General features: G+C 38.1%; 1 protein-coding gene and 1 long non-coding RNA gene across 2 annotated transcripts in view; one reads left to right on the plus strand and one right to left on the minus strand.

Annotated features, from left to right (window-relative positions):
• NWD2 (NACHT and WD repeat domain containing 2) overlaps positions 1–20,398 on the plus strand; it is a 220,622-nt gene that overhangs the window by 44,867 nt on the left and 155,357 nt on the right. The window lies entirely within an intron of this gene.
• The window catches only part of LOC108536770 (uncharacterized), a 35,350-nt gene continuing 21,831 nt past the window's right edge, over positions 6,880–20,398 (minus strand). The window contains exons 2-3 of the long non-coding RNA XR_001887622.1: positions 11,013–11,164; positions 6,880–7,421 (exon numbers count right to left, since the gene is read on the minus strand). This is a non-coding gene — a long non-coding RNA (uncharacterized LOC108536770). The remainder of the gene's footprint in view (positions 7,422–11,012; positions 11,165–20,398) is intronic.

Raw genomic sequence — 20,398 nt, forward strand, 5'->3', positions numbered from 1 at the left:
AAGACACCCTAAAGGGGAGTCTCTAGGTATTTTGGATTGGGGGTTTCCCATTGCCTTCCTCTTGCCAATAGGCAGAAATGGAAACCGAACTCTACCTGGCTACAAAGCGTCCTTTGGAGCCACCAGAGACCGGTGAGAGGCTCCTGGAGCCAGAATGGAGATTACCTCCAGGTGGACGTCTCCGTCCTGGATGGGTCTCCCACGGAACGGAATGGAGTTCCTTTGGGCAGACGTCTCTACCTTTGGAAACTTCCTTGGGTCACGTGGTGACCGGAAAAAAAAGCCTTGGGCCTGCGCAGGACTTCTGGCCAAGGAATATGAGAGGGAGGCAAAAGGTACTCACCCCTAGGAGACTTGGAGGTGGGGAAAGCGATGTCCAGGTCCTGGTCCGTCTGGGGCATGGAAGGAGGAGGCTCCTCGGACCTTGGGGGGCCCTGAGGAGGGGTCTCCTCCCAGGTTTCGGCACGAGCTGATTTGCTTTAATGCGACCCCCAGAGCAAATGCCAGAGAAAAGGCAAGTAGGCAAGGCAAAAAAGTTTATTTACAAGCCAATGTGAGGGAGGGGCGAGGTTCACTGGTCTCCGGGGGTGGAGGCAGACAAAGTCGCTCCGGCATTCTCGGGCGAGGTTCCTAGGTCCGCACAGGAGCAGGGGCCAAGGAAGTTCGCACCGGCGTTCTCGGACGAGGTTCCTGGGTCCTGCGTACAAGGAGCGGCCAAGGAAGTTCGCTCTGGCATTCTCGGACGAGGTTCCTGGGTCCCGCGTACGAGGAGGGGCCGAGGAAGTTTGCTCCGGCGTTCTCGGAGGAGGTTCCTGGGTCCCGCATACGAGGAGGGGCCGAGGAAGTTCGCTCCGGCATTCTTGGACGAGGTTCCTGGGTCCCGCATACGAGGAGGGGCCGAGGAAGTTCGCTCCACGCGCCCGCCGGTAGCGGCTTTTATGTCCTGGGTCCGGGAGTGGGAGGGCAGTGGGCGGGACATAGGCGGATCGGGGGCGGGGCGGTAGGCGTGGCTAGGCGGGTTCCGGTTTCTTTCCGTCGGAAGTCGGGTTGCGCCTGGGCAGTCGACCCGTGTCTTTCCCAGGTGCGGGAAAGTTGATGGTGAAGAACCCAGAACTGCACCATCTTGCCTCCGTTTGTCCAAACACTAACTATTCTAAATATATGTGCACCCAATACAGGGGCATCCAGATCCACGAAACAAGTTCTTAGAGTCCTACAAAGATTCTTAGACTCCCAGAAAATAATAATGGAAGACTTGTTTAACTTCCCACTCTCAATGTTAGATCAATGAGACAGAAAATTAACAAGGATATTCAGGACTTGAACTCAGCTCTGGATCAAGTGGACCTAATAGACATTTACAGAATGCTCTACCCCATTCAAAAGAATATACATTCTTCTCAGTGCCACATGGCACTTATTCTAAAATTGACCACATAATTGGAAGTAAAATACTCCTCAGCAAATACAAAAGAACTGAAATCACAGCAAACTGTCTCTCAGACCACAGCGCAATTAGAACTCAGGATTAGGAAACTCACTCAAAACCACACAATTACATAGAAATTGAAAAACCTGCTCCTGAATGACTCCTGAGTAAATAATGAAATTAAGGCAAAAATCAAGAAGTTCTTTGAAACCAATGAGAACAAGGAGATAATATACTAGAATCTCTGGGACACAGCTAAAGCAATGTTAAGAGGGAAATTTATAGCAGTAAATGCCCACATTTGAAAGCTAGAAAGATCTCAAATTGACACCCTAACATCACAATTAAAAGAGCTAGAGAGGCAAGAGCAAACTAATCCAAAACCTAGCAGAAGATGAGAAATAACTAAGATCAGAGCAGAATTGAAGGAGATAGAAACACACAAAAAAAAAAACCTCCAAAAAAATTAATGAGTCCAGGAGCTGGTTTTTGAAAAAATTAAAATAGACCACTAGCTAGACCAATAAAGAAGAAAAGAGAGAAAAATCAAATAGACACAATAAAAAATGATAAAGGCGGTATTACCACTGACCCCACAAAAATACTCTGACTGTCATCAGAGAATGCTATAAACACCTCTACGCAAACAAACTAGAAAATCTAGAAGAAATGAAAAAATTCCTGGACACATACACCCTCCCAAGACTAAACCAGGAAGAAGTTGAATCCCCGAATAGGCCAATGACAAGTTCCAAAATTGGAGCAGTAATTAATAGCCTGCCAACCAAAAAAAGCCCAGGACTAGATGGATTCACAGCCAAATTCTACCAGAGGTACAAAGAGGAGTTAATACCATTTCTTCTGAAACTATTCCAAACAATTGAAAAGGAGGGACTCCTTCCTAACTCATTATATGAAGCCAACATCATTCTGATACCAAAACTGGGCAGAGAAACAGTAAAACAAACAAACAAACAAACAAACAAACACTTCAGGCCAGTATCCCTGATGAATTTCGATGTGAAAATCCTCAATAAAATACAGGCAAACCAAACCTAGCAGCACATCAAAATAATTATCCACCATGATCAAGTCGACCTCATCCCTGGGATCCAAGGCTGGTTCAGCATACACAAATCAAAAAATGTAATCCATCACATAAACAGAACCAAAGATAAAAACCATGATTATCTCAATAGATGCAGAAAAGGCCTTTGATAAAATTCAGCACCTCTTCATGTTAAAAACTCTCAATAAACCTGGTATTGATAAAATGTATCTCAAAATAATAAGAGCTGTTTATGACAAACCCACAGTCAATATGATATGGAATGGGCAAAAGCTGGAAGCATTCCCTTTGAAAACAGGTACAAGACAAGGATGCCCTATGTCACCACTCCTATTCAACACAGTATTGGAAGTTCTGGCCATGGCAATCAGGCAAGACAAAGAATGCATATTCAGATAGGAGGAGAGGAAGTCAAATTGTCTCTGTTTGTAGATACCATGATTTTATATCTGAGCCCCAAAACTCCTTAAGTTGATAAACAACTTCAGCAAAGTCTCAGGATAAAAAAAGTGCAAAGATCACAGTTATTCTTTTACACCAACAATAGACAAGCAAAGAGCCAAATCATGAATGAACTCCCATTCGCAATTGCTTTGAAGAGAATAAAATACCTAGGAATACAGCTAACAAGGATGTGAAGGACCTCTTCAAGGACAACTACAAACCACTGCTCAAAGAAATGAGAGGGCACAAACAAATGGAAAAACCTTCCATCCTCATGGATAGGAAGAATGAATATCGTGAAAATGGCCATACTGCCAAAGGTAACTTATAGATTCAGTGCTATTCCCATCAAACTACCATTGGCATTCTTCACAGAATTAGAAAAAAACTACTTTAATATTCATATGGAATCAAAGAAGACTCCGTATAGCCAAGACAATCCTAAGCAAAAAGAACAAAGCTGGAGGCATCATGCTACCTGACTTCAAACTATACTACAAGGCTACAGTAACCAAAACAAATATGGTACTTGTACAAAACAGACATATAGACCAAAGGAACAGAACAGAGACATCAGAAATAACACCACATATCTACAACCATCTGATCTTTGACAGACATGACAACAGCAAGCAATGGGGAAAAGGTCTCCAACTCAATAAATGGTGCTGGGAAATCTGGCTAGCCATATGCAGAAAATAGAAACTGGACCCCTTCCTTACACCTTATACAAAAATTAACTCCAAATATATTAAAGACTTAAATGTAAAATCCAAAACTGTTAGATCCCTAGAAGAAAACCTAGCCAATACCATTCAGGACATAGGCATGGGCAAAGACTTCATGACTAAAACACTGAAAACAATTGCAACCAAAGCTAAAATTTACAAATGGGATCTAATTAAACTAAAGAGTTTCTGCACAGCAAAACAAACTGTCATCAGAGTGAATGGGCAACTTACAGAATGAGAGAAAATTTTTGCAATCTTCCCATCTGACAAAGGTCTAATATCTAGAATTTAAAAGGAACTTAATTTATAAGAAAAAAATCAAAAAGTGGGCAAAGGATATGAATAGACACTTCTCAAAAGATAACATTTATGTAGCCAGTAAACATGAAAAAAAGCTCAACATCACTGATTAATAGAGAAATGCAAATCATAACCACAGTGAGAAACTGTTTCCTGTCAGAATGGCGATTATTAAAAAGTCAAGAAACAGTAGATGCTGGCGAGGCTGTAGACAAATAGGAACACTTTTACACTTTTGGTGAGAATGTAAATTAGTTCAAGCATTGTGGGAGACAGTGTGGCAATTTCTGGTTCTAGATCCAGAAATACCATCTGACCCAGCAATCCCATTACTGGGTATATACCCAAAGGAATATTAATCATTCTTCTATGAAGACACATGCACACATATGTTTATTGCAGTGCTATTTACAATAGCAGAGTCATGGAACCAACCCAAATGCCCATCAGGGATAGACTGGATAAAGAAAATGTGGTACATATACACCATGGAATATTACACAGCCATAAAAAGGAATGAGATAATGTCCTTTGCAGGGACATGGATGAAACTGGAAGCCATAATCCTCAGAAAACTAGCACAGGAACAGAAAATGAAACACCACATGTTCTCACTGATAAGTGAGAGTTGAACATCGAGAACACACGGACACAGGGCGGGAAACAACACACCCCAGGGCCTTTTGGGGGTCGAAGGGAGGGAACTTAGAGGATGGGTCAATAGGTTGCAGCAAACCACCATGGCACACATATACCCATGTAACAACCCTCCATGTTCTGCACATGTATCCCAGAACTTAAAAGTAAAACTTCAAATGAGTACAAAGAAGATAGAGTATTTTCTAGTGTGAAATATTTTATGTGGATCCTTTATGTCAACAAAGATAAAGCCAGGGCAAGGAAAATTAATTTCACACTTTAGTCTTCTGCAAATGCCTCTTGTTCCAAGATTACTTTAGCCAGTATCACTTAACCCCAAGGTGAAAATGAATACAGCAAGAGGGAGAAACAGTTGTTAAATTTATTACAATAGCCAAGCTGTCAAATTGAGCATGTTATTCATAGTGTTTCTAGTTGTCAACCTAATTTATGTATTAATATCTCAGGACGGCATGTGCAGAAATTTAATCAGCAAACTATTATTTCCATAGAGGTGTAGTGGTTACAGTCTGGGAGAGAATTCAGGCTTCAGAATCTCTTCCGCCTCCTCTGTCAGGGTCCATATGCACAGTGGCAGAATTTGTAGAAAAGTAGAAATTGTTGTTGTGAATTACCCATTTGCATATATTACACAATGCTAAACAATAGATCTGAGTTTGGGGGTAGTTCATTGTTTTTTGTTTTTTGTGTGTTTTTTTTTAAAACCAGATCAACTGAACCCAAATCCTTTTAGGAGCATAATGGAATGGACATGATTATACTGAATGAATCAGTTGTTATTTAAATAAAATTGAGCTGTAGGGAAACAACAGTTATAAATTGCCTATAACTGACTAGAACTATAAAATATACTAGTAATTGACTTTTAAAATATTTTTAATATATACATTTAAAATGTTTACATTTTAAAATTATGTTTATTTTAATTGCACATATGGTTTACATCTAGTATTTTACTTTTATCTTAGTTTCTCTTTAATCCCTAAGATTGTCAGTGACTTCTCATAATGAATCTCTTAACCTCTAATTCAAGCTAGTGCCTAAATATTGTTGGATTTTTTAACAAATACCACCAACATGGTTGTAGTATTCAAATTTTACTACCCCAAATGATAATCTAGTTTGGGATGATATAAATTGGAAATGTTCATATAATTTCTGACTTTTTATAGCTGAAACACTCCCTTGGGACAAGTCAGTACTTAGCTTTTGGATACTAATGTGCCCGCAACCACATGAGGCCAACCAACCATTTTTTGGCAACATTTTATGATGAAAACTTTCAAAATTATAGGAATGTTGAAATAATTGTGCAGTAAACACTTATATACCCACCCCAAGATTCTACAATTAACATTTTACATACTTGCCATATCATGTGTTTATCTCTACATTCATCTTTTATTTTTATTATATGTATTTCACAGTAAATGGCAATTATCAGTGCATTCCACTCAACACTTTAGCATGCATATTATTAAATATACTTCAATATTTGTTTACGGTTCTCTTCATTTGTCTTTTGAGGTAAAATTTACACAGTGAAATGTACAAATCCTAAGTGTACTATGAGATTATTTTTGTCAAATGCCTATATCAATATAACCCAAACCTTTAGCTAAATATAGAACATTTTTCTCATCCCCCAAATTTCATTCATATCCCTTCCTAGTGAGTCCCTGTCCTCACCCCTAGAGGCAACCACTGTTATGATTTTCTTCCAACAGATTAGTTTCAGGCAACCAGTTATCAGCAAAGACTTTTTTTTTTTTTCCCCAGAGTTGTTTGTTGGATTTGACTCTATGCCTAGGTACCCTGCCAGAAGGTCGAATGAACAATCTATTTTTCATTTTCACATTCGTATAACTTTCCGAGGCTATTTCGCTTCTCTTCTGAGGGCTTACTTGCCCTATTGCCTAACAATCCAGCCATCTTCTAAGCCCTTTCTCATAGTTGCAAGTAAGCAAAAGGCAAAGGAGGGCCTCAAGGGTCTTCGCACAGCACTGTCCTTAAAGAAATTAGATATGCACACCATTTCAGAGATAAATTTAGCCAATATTTATTAAAGGGCTTACTCTGTACCAGATTCTAGGATAAACGTAGACAATACCAAGATAGATAAAACATGCAGAAGTATCAGTAACGGAGACTGACACATAAACCAATAGCTATTAACCATTAATTATGTTTTTAAAAATATATTGGGCCACTGCTACGTGGATAGCCCTGTGCCATGCAGTGGGGATATGGCCCTGAACAAGATAGACATGGTTCTTGCCGTCAAGAGCTTCAGTCTAGAAGTGAGAGCAATCCTTACTGATTGTAAGTGTGCTGATATCACAGAAATGCAGAGTGTTATGGGAGTGTATTGGGGCAGATATAATTTAGTCCTTCTGGGAAGTTATAGGCAGTCAGGAAAAGTTTCCAAGAGAAACTGCCTTGAAGCAAATTACAAAGGACAAGTAAGAGCATGCACTGGTAAAATGCACATTCAGTAGTTAGGCCACAGACGTGTGTAAACCACCTAAGAAGAAAGGTGGCATGTTGGAAAAATGGAAATGGAATGTAGAGAACAAAGAGGGATACAACAAAAGGTGAAAGCTGAAGAAGGGGATGGGCTCAGTCAGATAAGTTCCTATGACAATTCTCATGAGAGGCTAAGAGCATTTGGCAGCGTGAGCCATCATCATTTTTGCTCTTCACTCCACAGATGAATTACTGACTTTTTAAATTAGTTTCTGAGTTTGACCGGAAGTTGGCTGTATGGTTGTTTCAGCAGGAAGCAGTTCTGAGAGGTGTAGAGTTAAGGAGTCCTAGAATTAAGGAATGATAGGACAAGGTTTTGGTTTAATGGGACTTCTTAAAGTATGCAACTCTATGTAGTCTTAAACCCCTGAGAGCAAACCTAAAAGGAATCATAGGGATCCTTTGACCAAAGGTCTGAAGTCAACCTTTTCCTTCGGAAATCTAAAATCAGCCCAGGACATTCAGTGATAACCACACTCACTAACAGGTCATCCCTGAGTAGTTAGTTCAACAGTTTAAAAATAAATGTAACCAACTTCCTACCTTTGTATCTCTTTGATTTTCTTGCATTATTTAATAGTTTGTAATTAAAAATGACTAGCCATAACAAAAATAATAGCCTAATCTAAGGATTGCTGTGGGACTTAACCTCTTTGTTCATCCCAGATAAGAATATAAAAGGAAAAAAATCTACAGTGACTCAGCTGCTGCATTGAACTGCATGCTATTGCTGATATAATCTCCATTACCTTTTTGTAAATTTAATTTTAATTACATCAGTCTGGTAGGCTCCATACAGATATTTACTTTTAGTATAATGGATTTTTAAGAGAAAATATTCCATGAAAGCGTTGAGCATTGAATATTTTATTTGAAAGCAAATGCTAAAAGTATTTTATAATGTTCAATATTGATACTTTGGGAAAGAGTAAAGTGAAAACGTATTTTAATGGATTAAAAGGAAACCTTTACAGCCTTTACTGTCAGTAGTGTTTAGAAGTTCACACTAATAATGATAATATGAATATGTTATTTATAAATGCATTAGAGAGGATAGCTTTCCTAAAATTTCTGTTTTGTTTTTGCTATTTCTGTGTAAAACTGCATCAGTGTTCTTCATATGATATATAACTAAGATAACTCACCCTTTCAATGATAAGACCAGTTATATACATCCATAAATGTATGGTAATCAAAATATTTAAACCTATCCCAAAACATTAAAATTAAGGCACCATCCATTATATACCCTTCATATGGGCCATGCCTTCCATTCTTCTCTGCAATTTGTCATTTTTTGAACATATAAGAAATATTGTCTGAATGTAAGCTGACTCAGATATGGAAGCTCCTGAAGGGAAGATCACTTTGAGTGGGTTAATTATCTGAACAGGGTCACACATCATTACATTTTTTTAGAAAGTTAATAAAACTAGACTTAACAATCCTCACATGTTTTCAAAGGCCTTGCCTCAGTGCATTTCTCCTCTTGGCCCCACTTGTGAGGTGCCTTCCCTGAGGCAATCCATTGTCAGGGCAAACTCCTAGGCGCTCAAAGATCCATGCAGGAAGCTGGGACCAATGAGTTTGCTATGATCGGAATGCAACTTCCCAAAATTTATATGTTGAAAATGTGATAGTATTAAGAGGTGAGGCCTTGGGGGATTGATTAAGTCATGAGAACAGAGGCTTCATGAATGGGATTAGTGACCTTATAAAAAAAGGCTGAAGGGAGTGCTCTAGCCCCTAGGTCCCCTTCACATGAGGATGCAGCAGGAGGCACCATCTATGACGCAGAGAGTGACCTCATCAGATGCCACATCTGCAGTGCCTTCATCTTGGACTTCCCCGTTTCCAGAACTGTGAGAAATAAGTTTCTATTATTTATAAATTTCCCCACCATAAGATATTGTGTTATAGCAGCCTCAGTGGACTAAGAATTTTACCCAGCTCACCTCCTGCCCCAGGATCTCATTCAAACAGGTATGAAGATACTGTGGAATCCTGACATATGTGGAGATCAAAATTGCATTTTCTAAAGCATTGGTCCCCCCTGGTTTCATGGACAACAACTTTTCCATGGACCGGGGAGTGGCAGGCGGTTGGATTTGGAATGAAACTATTCCACCTCAGATCATCAGGCATTAGGTTCTCATAATGAGTGTGCATCCCAGATCCCGCACATGCCCAGTTCACCATAGGGTTCGCACTTCTATGAGAATCTAATGCCACCACTGATTTGACAGGAGGTGGAGCTCAGGCCATAATGCTCTCTTGCCCACTGCTCACCTCCTGCTGTGCAGCCTGGTTTCTAACAGGCCACGGACCAGTACCAGTTCGTGGCCTAGGGGTTGGGGGCCTCTGCTCTAAAATGCCTATACCTATTAAACTGATTACATCTATTTTTTGAAAATGTCATCCACTGGACAATGTCCAGTCAATTGTAAATGGGCAGGTACTGGGACTAATGTTACCACTTTTTTTTTTCAACAAAATGGTTTGTTTGAATAAGCCAATATTTGTTGTTTTTTTCACCCTCAATTTTCACATGGAATCAATTAGTCAAAATCAGTCTCAACCTCTTCATCTTTCTCTTTCTCCATTAAAAAGGACTTAACTTTTAGCACCACGTGCTCTCCTGATTTATAGGTATTTGTGTCATTGTCTATTTGCCAATTAGATGTTAACCTGCTTAGCTGCAGGGGTGGGCAGATTACTCATATCCTCCATATCTCCTAGGATAGTACTTTGCACATGGCAAGTTGCAAAACATATTTGCTAGTAATTTAATTCATTAGTGGTATACAGCAAATCAAAACCATGCTTGTTCCTGAAAGCAGTTATTATGGAAATTATTTTATACCTATTTTGTGTCTTCACAATCTATTGATAAATATCAACTATAACATATGAATGTTTACCACTTTGATATTTTATATGTTGCCAAAATGGTTTAATTAACTTTTTCCCTAGCCACATACAGTATATTAATTTTCTCTTGTAATTAGTTCGTACATTTTGGTTTTTATGAAACCAGATGGTGGATGGGCATTTGTATTTGGAGGACTGTTGACAGTGTAATGAAAGGAAGTTATACGAAGAAGGAATATATGCATTTACTAACAACGTTAAGGATTTAAAGTGTTTTCTTAATAATGTGGAGTAAGCCTTCAGCTATCGTTATTCCTACCAGCTATTGCAAACTATGTAGTACTGGGTAGTACTTAACAAATGTTAAGCCCAGGACACACTGCATTTAAAAAAAAGAAAAAAGAAAAAAGGCTTGCACTTTAAAATTCAGAGGACACCTATCACCGAACATTCTTCTCTATTCTAAACTAGTAAAAAACATAATTAAAGCGTTATAGGTAAGGCTCACTATAGGCTATAGTAAGAAGACAGAAGAGAGGTGTTCCACAAATCAAGGAAGTCCCCACCCCCCCTACTGCTTTATGGAGAGGAAGACTTTCTTTGTTGTCAGGGGAGGGAATATAATGGGAGGGAACCACAGAGTTGATGCAGTAAGACAAATGTGAGAGCTTCCAGTCTTGCTGTAACAGTCTCTAATGTTCCCAAGCCTTCCCTACGCCATTGAAAGAGTACATACACGTGGCTCGAGAATTAGAGTTATTGTCTGGACATTTTTATCTTTAGTGTGCCACTAATTGGCAGTAGATTGTAGGTTATTTCAGAGAAATCCTTAGTACCAAAGGCCACAGGTTAGTGTGGAATTCTCAGGAATGTCTGATTTTCTATGCCCCATACCCTCAAGCCCCACCCATGTTCTCACTTTCCGCCCCATAGGACTACATGCTGATTTGCCAGAGGCCATAGGAGCAGCTCAGAAGGATACATTGCAGACCCCAAATGTCCATCTCACCTCCTGCTTGTTAGTAAGATAGCAGCAGCAACGTAAGGGAAAAGGTGGAAAACATTAACAAAGAAGATGTAGCTTCTGCCTTCTCTATGTTATAGATATTCCAGTGAAATGGACTGTGGTTTTGTCTGTAACAAAAATTTGTTGGAAAAAAAAACGTTAATTCGATAGGTTTGACCGTTTTTAAGGATAAGGTCAGACTTGCTTCATGATTGATGAAATACACAGAAATCATTTATTAAGACATCAAAGAGTAAGCAAAAATTAGTCATAGAACATTAGAGTGTAAACCAAATGTATCTGAGATGAGTCTCAATCAATTAGGAGTTTATTTTGCCAAGGTAAAGGGCTCATCTGGAAGAAACAAACACAGAACCACAGAAACAGTCTATGGTCTGTGCCCTTCTCCAAAAATGACTTCGATGTTTGAGGACTTAAATATTTAAAGTGGAATAGTGGCCTAGAGGGAAAGGAGGGAGGGTATGGTCACATTACTGAATCCACATGTTGCAAGAGAAGAGGAGCAGGCAGGGGAATCATTGATTATGTATTCATCTGGTGCTGAGCATAAAATAAGGTGAACACAGAGCAGCTACTTGTGGAGATAATTGACCTTTTCTCTATAGCTCTCTGCTTAAGAACTCAAGGTAAGGCAGCTTCTTACATGACTCAGCTTTCAGCTTAATTTTTTTTTTTTTTTTTTTTTTTTTTGTCAGAGTGTGTTGGTGTCCCAAGTTTTATTTTATTTTTTCACAAGAATCAGAAAAGTTTTTAAAGATTATCCAATCAAAGTATTCCTTAGATGTTTCAATCTCAGTAAATCGTCCTGTACTTGGTGTTTGAATACCTCCAATAACTGTGAATCCATCTCTTTAAAGGAGCTCTTCTATGTGGAAATATCTTACAGAGTTAACTTTTCTTCATTTTTAGTTGAAGTCATCTCATTGACACCTGTGTATGTGTATCTTGATGATCTTTGCCAAAACCAAAGCAGGTTTCACTCTGACCCATTCCTGATTCATTAGCCTTGATTCTGTCTGTCTTCCCTGTAAGTATTTAATCATCATTTTTCTTATAGGTTAGGCACAAAATCTGGCTCTTCCTTTGTTCTCGTGGAATCATCCATCTACTAGGTTACCAGTGATTCCCATAACTTCATCTCCTACCCTGACTTGGCCTTCATCAACTCCTGGGTTTCCAAATGTGTCTAAGGCATTTCTGTGACAAGCTTCCAAACCTATAATATCTTAAATAGCATTTTCCCTTTCAGGACAACTCCCTTATCCAACGACCATGATTCATTACTGTACTACCATTTTTCTAGTCTTCACGCTGAAAGTATATTTCCTTAATGTTTTATTTGGATTTACCGTCAATCCCCATTATTCACAGATTCAACATGTGTACATTTGTCCACTTACTAAAATTTATTTGTAACCAAAATCAGTACTCATGGTGCCTTCAGGGTTGTTCATGGACATCCACTGAGCAATGTAAAATTTGAGTCCCCTGAGATGCACACATTCCCAACTGAGTAGAACAAAGCAATGCTTTGCTTCTTGTTTCAGCTCTCATACTACAAACAGGTGCCCTTTCCTAAGTCTATTTCATGCCACATTGTTCATCCTTTTCTGTTTTTTAAAATAGATGCCACCATTTCACATGGCCCCCAAGTTTGGTGCTGGAGTGCTAGTGTTCCTAAGGCTATAGGGTGCCTTAGGGAGAAAGTACACATGCTAGATAAGCTCCATTCAGGCATGAGTTATAGTGCTGTTGGCCAAAGTTAATGAATCAACAATATGTATTAAATAAGGTGCCTTTAAACAGAAACACATGTAAAACAAGGTTATGTTATTGAATGCTTGACAAAAATATTGTGATCATGTACATTGATAGCAGCACAGTTCACAGTTGTGAAGATTTGGAACCAATCCAAGTGCCCATCAGCTGATGAGTGGATAAAGAAAGCATACCATATATCCACCATGGAATATCACTCAACCATAAAAAGGAACAAAATAATGTATTTTGCAGCAACTTGGATGGAGCTGGAGGCCACTATTCTAAGTGAAGTAACACAGGAGTGGAAACCCAAAAATCTTATGTTCCCACTTACAGGTGGGAACTAAGCCATGAGTACATAGACATACAGAGTGATATAATGGACCTTACAGACTCAAGAGCCAGAGTGGATGGGGACCTAGGGATAAAAAAGCCTACATTATTAGGTACAATGTGTACTACTTGGGTGACTTGTGCACCAAAAGTCTCAGAGTTCACCACTATATAATTCACCCATGTAACAAAAAACCACTTGTACTCTAAAAGCCATTAAAATAAAAAATAAAGAAACTGTTGTGATCAAAGGCTCACAGGAGCCTAGCCCTGTATTTCTCCCAGGAGTAATGGTTCAGTATTCACAATACAGTGTTCACAGCAACTTCATAGAACTTAAGTTCTGCAAATAATGAAAATCCATTATAATTTGGGATTCACAGAAAAGTTTCCAGAACAGTAAAAAGAATTCCTCTACACTCTTAACCCAGGTTCCCATTTTACCACATTTGCTTTATGCCCCACTCCTCTGTGTGCGTGTGTACCACACACAGTATATATGAATACAGTTATCCCTCTATATCCATGGGGGATTGGTTCCAGGATGCCTCACAGACACCAAAATTTGCACATGCTCAAGTCCCCCTTATATGAGATGGCATAATATTTGAATATAACCTACATATCTCCTTCCATATAATTTAAATCATCTCTAGGTTACTCATACTACCTAATATAATGTAAATGCTGTATAAATAGTTATACTGTATTCTTTGTATTATTTTTATTGTTGTATTTTTTTCCCAAATATTTTCTATCTGTGATTGGTTGAATCTGTAAATAAGGAACCTGCAGATATGGAAGACTGACTATATGTAATTCTAACATACCTTCGTATCCTTTGCAGCTAAATGCTTCAATGTGTCTTTTCTAAAAATAAGTATATGTTCTTACATACGTAAAATACAAATATCAAAATCAGGAAATGAACATGAATTCAATATTACCGTCTATAGATCGTATTTGCAACTACCAGTTATCTCAACAATTCTGGATCATGTACTGCATTCAGCTGTCATGTTCCTCTAACCATTGATAATTTAATACAGTTCCTCAGTCTGTCTTTGTCTTTCTTGACATTGATGTTTTCAAGGACTATACATCAGTTATTTGTAGAATGTCTTCAGTGTGCTCTGATGTTTGTTTATGATTAGATTTTGATTATGCTGTTTTTGGCAGGAAGATTGCAAGAGTGGTGCTGTGTTCTGAGTACATCATATCAGGAGGAACATGTTGTTGGTTTGTTCCATTTCTAGTAATGCTTAACTGAACGCTTAGCTGAGAGGGTTTTTTCCAAGATTCTCTACCACAAAATCATTGATGTTCCAGCCAGAGACCCCCAGGAACATCCCCAGGTTGAACAAAGATGGTCTCTTGGCCACTGCAACATGCCACAGGGAACTGGTGGGCATCTCAGTAAGAGATGCTCAGAAAAGAAGGGCTTATTATTGCGTTTAGGCTTATGTGTGATTATTTGGGGGAAGTTTCAAGGAAGTGTGGTTTCATTCTAGATTGGGTGCTATCAGAAAACAGCGACAATTTCATGATTGGTTATATTAATAATTTTTATCTAAGAGGGTCAGAGGAATGGAGCAAAGCTGAGCCCATATCTGGTAAAGAAGCAGCAATCATTCGTGCTATGAGAGGGCACATGTTTGGTCCTTGTTTGTGGTTTGGGCAGTATTCTAAGTCTTTGCCATGTCTGTTTGCTTATGGAGTGGTCTTGCTTTTATTTTATTTCATCAGTATCACAAAATGACTTTCTCTAATATTTGCTCTGTATGCAATTATTTATATTCAGCTAAACGCTATCACCTAACTGCAAGAGCCAGGCCAGCTTCCATTTGATAGCAGTCAGAGACTTCTTTTTGCTTATTAATTGCTGTTTTTTCCTTTGTAATTAATGTAAGCATCTCTACTGAAGTTGGTAGATAGGTAGATAGATGGGTAGGGTAGAGAGTTGAGTGGATGAGCAGGTGGATAGGAAAAGAGAGAGCTCTTCATTAGCTAAGTGAAAAATGTAAAAGAAATTTTGGAAACAGAATCATTATTTGACAACCATAATAATTTATTCAGACAAGGATCATCAATGAAAGTTTGGGGAGCAACAGCCTATTTATATAGCTTCAAACTATTTCCTCACAAAATACCTGTTGGTTGCAAGGGAAACAGTTATTTTATAAATTAGAAAACGTTAATCACCCTGTTATGATGATGATGAGAGTGGTAGTACAGCCAAACTTTACTGGAAAGTTATGGGTGAAGTACTGTGTATGAATTTAATCTAGGCGATATAGATTGTATGGCCATTCTCTGAGGTTTGTAATGGCTTGTGAACTAGTTGTGGGGCATACACTTTATATTTAACCAAGACAGTCTTCAGACTCGATTCCTATTACCAGCCATGTTAATGGAGTTTCTTTCCTGTGTATCTAATTTATCACTCAATTTCTCTTTAAATCTCTCATTTGCATTCTTCCTTTTCCTACTGCAGTAAAGTTCTGCTCACCACATATATGGATTACTGCAGCTATTTCAAAGCAATCCCCCCATTCCAGTTTCTTCTTTGTCAGATCTGCAATACAAAACGTTTCCCTCTATGCCTTTCTGTAACGTCCCTTGTAGCATGGCATCACCCTGCCCTGCCTTGGCATATTCAGACTCCTCATTTTCAAGGCCATCAGTAATTTGATCCCTTTACTTTTTTCCAAGGAAGTTCTGCTCACTGTCGCCAACCCCATTCTGTAATAAACTCCATGTCTTTTTCTGCATTGAGAAAGCTCTTCTACTGTATTCTATATCTGAATTCTACTCATTTTCAAGTAATAACTTCCCTGAAATCTTCCCCAACTTGGGTCTCAAAATCAGTCTTGTATCTAGAATGTGCTCCATCCTGTCTAATATTGAATAGTTTTCTGTTTTCTACAGGTATCTCACTTTTGACCCTGTCGAAAATGCAAGTTCCCTTGCAATGGGAACCGAGCAATCTTTCCTTTGATTCTCTAACACTTAGCAGAGTGTTGGGTGCAGGGTGGAGCCTCTGTAAGTGGAGGACTTGCTGATTGGTGAATTACTCTAATGTGGGCAGGTGAACCAGGTACAAGTAATCCCCTCTCAGTGAAAGGACAGCTGCATTTTGGACACTTGATGAAAGATGTTTCTCCTATAAACTGAAATGTATGATGAATTGCTTTTGTTCTGTATGTTCTTCTGTATATATGCTTTCTTTTCCATTTGATTATAAGAAACAATTGCTGTTAAACCCCCAAATTTTCAGCACACAGAGAAACCTCAAAAGACTTGAGACACTGATAGCCTAATTATAATTTAACTCCCATACACTATACTGTAACAAACTGTGCTACTTCCTCAAATACATCGTGTCCCTTTCAAGCCTTCTTTCTTTGTTCATGCTGCTATGTCTTCTAGAAGGTATCTCCTCCTTTGTACCTGGGAAAGTTTTATTTATATATCAAGTCCCAGCTTAATTGTAGTCTTCTCTGAGAAACTCTTCCTGATCATCAGACAAAATTAATTGTTCCTCTCTGTGCCTCAGTAGCACTTTGCTTATACTCAGTTTCAGACCTTGCTATGCATTATTGGAAACAATGCTGTCTTGCCCCATTATATCATGAGACTAAGGGCAGGGCTGTGCCTTGCGTAACTTTTGTTTTGGAAGCAACACTATAGTAATCAATTAATTTTAACATGGCAAGCCCTTGTTGAGAACTGTGTAAGTGAACTCATGCTAGTGGCGTGTAAATTCCAACTATATATTATTCGAATGAGTATATCTGAAAGGCCTTATATAGATCATACTAGGTTTTCTTTAAATAGACTTTAACATGAAAAGAAAAGAATTACAGATGAATTATGCTAATTTTAAGAGGCTTTTTTATTCCCAAAATTAAAAAACCTGAAAACTCTGAAATCACCAATTTTGTAGTAACTTTATTTACTTATAAATTATTTTGTATAAAATATTACCTATTTCAGAAAGAGAAACGTCTCGTTTTGTCATGATAAAGCACAAAAAGTATATAACTTTCTTCAATAGCATGCATGGTTGTAACATTAATATCTAGTTTAATGACTACCCTAGAAATTTTAATAAGCACACCCAACAAAGAATAAAATACTCAAAATATTATTTTCTGAAAACATAAGAAATTTAGGAGGTTTTAATTCTCGTCACTCCTGATTTACATGCTTAATTTAGAATTTTGTTTCTGTCTTTTTCAACTCCATAAATTAGACATATTTAAGACATAAATTATTATTTTATGCAACTAATACTTAAGCTTAGCTATATATTTACCAGTTTGTTTGCACACTACCAGTTTTTGCATTTCACACTTTACATTTGAGACAATTTTTCTTCTGCTTTCTAAAGGAAGAGTGCAGTAAACTCACTTTTGTTTTCTAAAAGGTCCTCTTTTGATCTTTTTTTGACACATAATTTTGTTGGTTATTCTAGACAGCGGATTTTTCTCTCAGCATTATGAAGATAATCTATAGTCTTTCTGGCTTCCAATGCTGTTGCAAAGTCAGCTGAAAATATAATTGTCATGTTGTAGGTAATCTGTATATTTTCTCTGGCTGTTTTTAAGATCTGTTGTTTTTAGTAATCTTCATTTTCACTATGAAATGGAATTTTGATATTTAAATGCAGTGCTTTATATTCATTGTGCCTGGAATTTGTTGACTTTCCTGAATCTGAGGACTGGAATCTTTCAACAAACCTGGGAAATACTTAGCCATTATTTCTTCAAATACTGCCTCTACCTTATCTCTCTTGTCCATTTGTTTCTGGAATTCAAAAGATGTATATTAGATTGTCTCCATATATTATGCCTATCTCCTATACTCATATTTTTCATTTCTTTCTCTTGGTGTGATAAATTCTGTATAATGTATTCAAATCTGTCTTGCTCTTCACCTATTTTATCAGTGATTTAAGCATTCCATTGAATTTTAATTTTAATGTTAAAAATAAAAATTTTTATTTTTTAATGAAAAAATTAAAATTTCTAGAGGTTTTATTTGTTTCTTTTCAAATCTGCATTATTGGCTTTTGTGATTTCTAATTTGTATTCTTTTATTCAATGCTTATTTTTATTCCTTTAAACATATTAAGTACTTATTTTGTATTTAAGATAATTTTGTATTTCAGATAATTTTGTATGTGATTCAGCTTGTTCTTTTGTTTGAGCTGGATCTCACATATGTTGTCTTGATTTTTATGTGTGCGCATATGGTTTAAGAGGAACTTTGTTTGCTGGAATAGATTAAGGCATTGTTAGAAAGTACATTGTTAGAAAGTGTAATGACTGAAGGTAATTAGCATATCGCAACACAATTCTTTGTGTTGGGAATATTCAAAATCCTCTCCTACTTGCTTGAAAATATACAATAGGCCAGGCGCGGTGGCTCACACCTGTAATCCCAGCACTTTAGGAGGCCAAGACGGGCGGATCACGAGGTTAGGAGATCGAGACCATCCTGGCTAACACGGTGAAACCCCGTCTCTACTAAAAAAATACAAAAAAATTAGCCGGGCGCGGTGGCAGGCACCTGTAGTCCCAGCTATATGGGAGGCTGAGGCAGGAGAATGGCTTGAACCTGGGAGGCGGAGCTTGCAGTGAGTGGAGATGGCGCCACTGCACTCCAGCCTGGGCGACAGAGCAAGACTCCGTCTCAAAAAAAAAAAAAAAAAAAAAGAAAATATACAATAAATTATTGTTAACTGTAGTCTCCCTAAAGTGCTATAAAAAACTCAAAATTATTCTATCTAGCTGTAATTCCATGTTTGTTAACCAACCTCTCTTTATCCCCTCTTACTATCCACTCTTCCTAGAATCTAGTATCCACAATTCTACTCTCTATTTTTATGAGCTCAACTTTTGTGGCTCCCACATGTGAGTGTGAACATGCATTGTTTATCCTTCTGTGCCTCACCTATCTCACTTATTATAATGTCCTCCAGGTTTGCTCATGTTGCCATGAATGACAGAATTTTATTCGTTTTGATGGCTGAATAGTATTCTATTGAGTATATATACCATAATTTCTTTATCCATTCATCCGTTGATGGACTCTTGAGTTGATTCCTTATTTTGGGTGTTGGGAATAATGTTTCAGTGAACATGGAAGTGAAGATATCTCTTTGACATTCTGATTTCCTTTTCTTTGGATAAATCCCAATAGTGGGATTGCTGGATTATATGTTCTATTTTTAGTTTTTTTGAGAAACCTCCACACTCTTTTCCATAATGATTATAATAATTTACATTCCCATAAACAATGTACAAGAGTTCCTTTTTCTCTGCATTCTCACCAGCATTTTTTTAATTTTTTGTTTCTTTTGATAATAGCCATTTTAACTAGGGTAAGATGAAGGTCTCACTGTAGTTTTGATTTGTATTTCCCTGATGATTAGTGATGTTAAGCATTTTTTATATACCTGTTGACCATTTATGTATCTTCTTTTGAGAAATGTCTATTCAGCTCATTTGCCCATTGTTTAATTGGATTATTTGTTGTTTTGGCTATTGAGTTCCTTGTATATTCTGAATATTGATCTCTTGTTGGATGAATAGTTTACAAATATTTCACCAATTCTTCAGGTAGCCTCTTTACTCTGTTGATTTATTCTTGTGCTGTGAAGACACTTTATAGTTTAATATTAATCCATTTGTCATTTTTGCTTTGTTACCTGTGCTTTAGAAGTCATATCCACAAAATCTTTGCTTCGATCAGTGTCCTTAAGTATTTCCCCTTTGTTTTCTTCTAGTAGTTTTATAGATTCAGGTCTTACATTTTAATCTATCTTGAGTTGATTTTTGTATGTAGTGACAGATGTGGGTCTAATTTTTGGTCTTCTGCATGTGGACATCCATTTTTCACAGTACCATTTATTTGAAGGAGGCTGTTCTTTCCCCATTGTATGTTCTGATCACTGATTTGCTTTAAGGCGACCCCCAGAGCAAATGCCAGAGAAAAGGCAAGTAGGCAAGGCAAAAAAAACTTTATTTACAAACCAATGTGAGGGAGGGGCGAGGTTCACCGGCCTCCGGCGGTGGAGGCCGACGAAGTCGCTCCGGCATTCTCGGGTGAGGTTCCTAGGTCCGCACAGGAGCAGGGGCCAAGGAAGTTCACTCCGGCGTGCCCGCCGGGAGCGGCTTTTATGTCCTGGGCCCGGGAGTGGGAGGGCAGTGGGCGGGACATAGGCGGGTCGGGGGCGGGGC

This window comes from Rhinopithecus bieti, unplaced genomic scaffold (genome assembly GCF_001698545.2).
Source record: "Rhinopithecus bieti isolate Rb0 unplaced genomic scaffold, ASM169854v2 scaffold_13349, whole genome shotgun sequence".
Lineage (NCBI taxonomy): Eukaryota > Metazoa > Chordata > Mammalia > Primates > Cercopithecidae > Rhinopithecus > Rhinopithecus bieti.